The following is a 6,124-nucleotide window of genomic DNA, read 5'->3' on the forward strand; positions in this document are numbered from 1 at the left end:
GGGCAGAGGAGGGAGGAGCCCCAACCGCCCGCCCCGCCCCACGCCCCAAAGGACCTGGCTGGGGCTCCGCGGGTGCCGCCCTGAAGCTCGAAGAGCTGGGGTGGGAGCCTGCCTCTCAAATCCCACCCCTAGGTGCCACCTCCCGAGGAACAAGACAAAGCCACTCGTTGAGGCGCCTCGCACGCTTTGCAGGTGATTTCTAGCCCTTTAGAGTGATCGTCTTCATCAATAGCCGAGCCCCGACCCCTCTACTCCATGGCACCCCTGAGGTCTCCCTAGTCTTTTTGCTGCATGTGTTCCTGGCGCGCCCCCCTCTTCCAGGCTCCCGATGGTGGGACGGGCTGCGCGCTAGCACCGGCGGCGCCGACCCGGCTTCGGCCGGGCCCCGGGGACCGTGCGCCCCGCGCACCGTTTGGAGTGGCAGCTACGCGTCTGTCTGAGGGCATCCATGCCAGCCGCAGAGAGAGGCTGCGGTCGCAGGGCCCGGGGAGCCCTGGGGTGAATCCACAGGACAGGACCGGGTGCATCACCAGAAGCGCTTTCTCTCTTTCTCTGGGAGCAGGAACCCTGGCGCTTCTGCTGATGGGACCACTCCCTCCTCCCCGGTGTGCTCCGCCACCATGTCCTTTGTTGACTGCTGGGGTTTTGTCTATTTGCCTTTTTTTTTCTACCACGGTTTATTTCTTCTTCTTTTTTCTTTTAAAACTTTTTTTTTTTATTTGCAAGAGAGACAGAGAGATCTTCCATTCTCAGGTTCACTCCCCAAATGCCTGTAAAAGCCGAGCCAAGAACCAGGGACTCAAGCTGCTTCTCCCGTCCCCTGCTGCTGTCTCCCAGGGAGAGCATTAGCAGACAGCTCGCACTGAAGTGGAGTCGGGACTTGAACCCAGGCACTCCAGCTTGGCATGTGGGAGTTCCTAACTTGCCCACCTATTTTGCCCTATTTAAAAACAAGGATGGGGTGGGGGAGGGGGGAGCCAGCACTGTGGCATAGCAGGTAAAGCCACTGCCTGCAGTGCCGGCATCCTATGTGGGTGCCGGTTTGAATCCCCAGCTGCTCTACTTCTTATCCAGTCTCTGCTATGGCCTGAGAAAGCAGTAGAAGATGGCCCAAGTCCTTGGGCCCCCACACCTGCATGGGAGACCCAGAGGAAGCTCCTGGCTCCTGGCTTCAGATTGGCACACCTCTGGCTGTTGCGGCCATTTGGGGAGTGAACTAGTGGATGGAAGACTCTCTCTCTGTGCCTCTCTGTACCTCTGCCTTTCAAATAAATAAATAAATATTTATATAAATATATATTTATATATTATAGTATACTATATATAAATATATAACTATTTATATAAATATATTTAATATAAAATTATATATTATATATTTATATATAACACATTATAATATATAAATATATTTATATATATATATAAACAAGGATAGCTCAGCTCTCTGCTGTGGCCTGGGAAATCAATGGAGGATGGCCCAAGTGCTTGGGCCCCTGCATCCACATGGGAGACTGGGAGGAAACTCCTGGCTTCGGTCACCGTTGTGGCCATTTTTGGGGAGTGAACCAGCAGATGAAAGATCCTTCTCTCTGTGTCACTCTGCCTTTCAAATTAACACACACACACACACACACACACACACACAATCAAAGATGGCACTCCAGTGGTTGCCTGCTCAGTTTGATGTAGTGTTCATGGTATTCTGAGTTTTCTCCTACAGACACTAAAGCATAAAATCTGCCCCAGTCCAGGACATGCCAAGAGGGCCTCCAGCTCAGATCCTCAGCCCCCAGCCCTCCGTCCCCAGCCTCACCCAGCTCTGGGCTTCCCCTGCAGCCGTTGCTGGCAGGGTAGGTGTCTTTCATCTCTCCAGGGGGACCCTCACCCCTTCCCCTCTAGACAGCCTTTCATCCTCCCAGTCCCTAAGGAGAGGAGTAAATTCTGAACATACTTCCAAGGCAAAACCCCACACCATGTCACGGCTGGACAGGGACCAGGCATTGGAGCACTGAGGCTCCGTATGTCTCCTTGGGGCTGCCAGCCTTGGTGACCTGTGACCTCTGTGCCATCATGTCAGGGCCTATTGGCAGGACCTCAGTGGCCACAACAGGTAATGAGGCTGTCAGAGGCCCTTCCCAGCGCCTCACCCACCCAGGGTGGCTCAGTTGGACCCATGGGCCCCTGCGGGAGGACCTCTCCTTCTTCCCAGGACATTATGGGGACCAGCCCTAAGGCAAGGTGGCCACAGCCAGCTGGAGGGGGCGATGACCCCAAGCAGATCCAGCCCAGGCTGCTGGGCCGGTTCCCATCACAATGAGAAACGCCAAGTCCTGGCCATCTCAGCCTCTGCATGGCCTCCAGGGCTTTGTGTTTGTTTGCTGGTTGCCTGTGTGTACCTGTGGGGCTCAGCCCCTCACCTGGGTGCCCCTCAATGGAGCAGCACCGCTCCAGCCCTCCTGGGATGAGGTGCGAGGGGAAGTCATCTCCCAGAGAGGTTGCAGAGGACTCCGGAAGGCTTCCTGGCCAAGGTCAGGGGAGCTTGCCCTTGTCTCTGTGAACCCCCCGTTTTGCCTGGAGTCCTTCGCTGGAGGCCCATCCTCCTGACGAGGCTGCCCTCTCTTCAGGCCACCCCCCTGACGTCACCTTCTCCACCTCACGCAGGCCCCAGCCCCTGGTAGGCGCTCAGGAACGGCCAGTCCCGCCTCGCATGTGCCTGTCCGCCCCAGAAGGACATGCAGTGACCCGGTTAGAACATAAAGGACACTGTGGAGTTGAGAGCTTCCCCAGGAGTTCTGGGCCATTCGTTGATGATGTCGGTGATTGATATTTGTAAGAAAGCCCCGGGGGCAGGCGCGGTGGTGCAGCAGGTTAAACCACCCCTTGGGATACCCGCATCCCACATCACAATGACTGGAGTCCCTGCCTCGGCTTCTGATCCAGCTTTCAGCTGACGCACCCAGGAGGTGGCAGGTGACAGCCCAGGTACTCAGGTTCCTGCTGCCCACGTGAGAGACCTGGATGGAGTCTCTGGTTCCTGGCTTCAGCCTGGCTTAGCTTGGACTTTTGAAAGGCACTGGGGGAGTGAACCAGTAGATGGAAGTCTCTCTCTTTGCTTTTCAAATAAAACAAACAAGTAAAACTTAAAAAAAAATGTTATGGACTGTATTTTGATTTTCAGCAGAGTAGTTTGTTTTGATAAAACAAACTCGGGCAAGAAAAAAAAAATAAACCCATTGCACCATTCTTGTCTTCCTAGCAGCATAGGGGGTGTGAATGCAGGTATTGGTCTGTGGGGGTTGGGGGGCTCCTGTCAAGCTCATAACATGGCCTAGGGCAGTTTTCCACACCCTAGAAGCTGGAAATTCATGATTGCTGTGCCAGCCTGTGGGAGGAAAAGGTCGCTTCCAGGCTGTGGGTAGGAGGAGGGAATGAATGGGTTGAGGGAGAGGGACGTGTTCAGGGACAGACTCATGGGACAAGTAATAGCATCAGTAACAGCAGGTGCAATTTGTTTTTGAGGTCTATCAGATGACTCGAATTTTATTGATGGGGTGGTTGAGGCTCAGAAAGGTTAAGCGGCTGCCCATGGCCACACAGCCGCTGACTGGTGACACTCAGCCTTTTTTTTTTTTTTTTTTTTTTTTGACAGGCAGAATGGACAGTGAGAGAGGGAGACGGAGAGAAAGGTCTTCCTTTTGCCTTTGGTTCACCCTCCAATGGCCGCTGCGGCCGGCACACTGCGCTCATCCAATGGCAGGAGCCAGGTGCTTCTCCTGGTCTCCCATGGGGTGCAGGGCCCAAACACTTGGGCCATCCTCCACTGCACTCCCTGGCCACAGCAGAGAGCTGGCCTGGAAGAGGGGCAACCGGGACAGAATCCGGTGCCCCGACCAGGACTAGAACCCGGTGTGCTGGCGCCGCAAGGTGGAGGATTAGCCTAGCGAGCCGCGGTGCCGGCCAACACTCAGCCTTGAACCTGAGCGAGGCTGTGCCTCCAAACCACAGCACATGGTTAAGGCCATGCTCCAGAGGACAGGCGTCTGGTGTAGCGGTAAAGCTGTCACTTGGGACGCCTGCCTCCCGGGTCACAGTGCCTGGGTTTGAGTCCCTGCCCCGATTCTGATCCAGCTTCCTGCTAATGCGCACCCTAGGAGGCAGCAGGTGAGGGCACAGGTACTTGGGTCCCTGCTGTCCACATGGGGCACCTGGACTGGAATCCTGGCTCCCGGCTTCAACCCGGCCCAGCCTAGACAATTGCAGACATTTGGGGGCTACACTTCAGTGGGTAGATCTCTCGGTGTTGCTCTTCCTTTCAAATGAAGAGAAACAGAAACAGAACTTTCAAAAAAGAGGGTGCTCAAGACAGTCAGATGCCACGCCCCATAGAGACCATTGGCCGGCCCCCAAACCCGAGTCTTTGGCCATCTCAGGCATGGCCCTGAGCACTTGTGTCCTGAGGCAGCTCTGCTCAGCCGGGACTCGAGACTTCTTCCCCCAACCAGAAACACGAGGAAGTTGGACATCACCAGCCCTGTTTATGGAGGGGAAGTCAGGGTGCAGGCCTGAGCTCAAAGAGCTCTTTGCACTTAGCCCAAGGGTTTCTGTCCCACAAAGTTGCCTGGTAGATACCCGTGTCCATAGCTGGCATGCCACACTGAGGACCCCTGCTGGGCAGAGGGAGTAACAGCAGCCTTGGCCTCAGCATCACTGAGCACCCACTGAGTGCTCCCCAGGCACTTGGGCCCTGTGGCCTCATTTAACCCCTGGAGCCTCGCTAGTAGGTGTCACTGCACCATACAGGCTCAGAGCAAGAGGCAACCTGCCCAGGCCACGGGGCAGGCTCTGTCCCCACTGCCTCTGCACCTGCTGCACAAAATGCCACAATCTGACCGCTGGCAGCAGTGTGGCGTGCCAGAGGACAGTTGTCTGCTGGGCCCGTGGGATGCTGTGCGCCTCACTGCCTCCGGTAACGATGTGTGACAGCAGTGCTCTACCTCTGCTTCTTCTGACAGTCTGAGAACGGCCTCGCCAACCTCTGCGATTCTGGGCACAAAGCAGTGGCTGGCATTGGCTGGGCGACTCTTGGACAGGGGCCAGTGGCGGAGGGTATGAGAATAGGGAAGATGGAGTCCCTGCTTCCTAAGCAGTTCCATCCAAAAGGAATACACTAGTGTAGATTGACACCTGGCCAGGCCCTCCCCTGGGCTGGGCCTGCGCCGTCCCTCTCCCTGTCACTGTAGGCCGGATGCTGAAGCGTAGGGTCTTGAGGCTGCTATGACAAAATACCTTGGGCTGGGTGGCTTAGGAACAGAAGGAACTTAGTTTTCAGTAATCTGTAGGCCGGGAAGTGCAAGGCTGAGGTGCAGGCAGACTCGTGTCTGCCAAGGGTTTGCCTTCTGACTCATAGGTCACACCTCTTGCTTTGGGGAGGAGGCCAGGGGTCCCTCCCCAGCTTCTTTTATAAGGTACCAATCCCTCTCATGAGGGCCCCACCTGCCGAAGATCCCATCTCCTCATGCCATCTCCTTGGGGATTAGATGGGGGGTATGTGGCATTCAGGGCACAGCAGGTGGTGCACGGCCCTGTGGCTCTGCCAGGTTGGGGCAAGGCCGGCTGCAGGAAGGGGCCTTGTTTCTGACCTCTTCTTGGGCAGCAGCTCTGTGCTTGCTCTGCAGGTGCAACAGCAAACTGAATAGAGGCCCCTCCCCTCAAGTATCCCCACCCCTCCTCAGTCCAAGTTCAGCCAGTGCTAGGTGATGTGGAGACCAGGACGCAGTGCAGATGACTGACTCCTGCCTTTTTGAAACTTATGAGTGCAGGAGCTGGCTGTCCACCAAGCAGTAAATTAGATGTGAGATAGTGTTTGGTGCTGGAAGGGGAGCCCCTGAACCTCCCCCAGCCCAGCCCAGTCGAGGGCCAGGGGGCCTGAGGGAGCTGAGGTAGCCAGGTGAAGAGAACAGTACCTTCCTGACACAGAGACAGCAGGCACCAGGGCCCTGTGGTCTCCTGGGGGGGTCAGGCACTGCACACACCCTGCAGGCTTTGAGCTTATGTAATGAGACCAATAACAAGAGTCAGGGGCCCTCAGGTGGCGGGGTGGGGTGGGGATGGTTGAGACAGA

The sequence above is a fragment of the Oryctolagus cuniculus genome, chromosome 2 (assembly GCF_964237555.1).
Source record: "Oryctolagus cuniculus chromosome 2, mOryCun1.1, whole genome shotgun sequence".
Lineage (NCBI taxonomy): Eukaryota > Metazoa > Chordata > Mammalia > Lagomorpha > Leporidae > Oryctolagus > Oryctolagus cuniculus.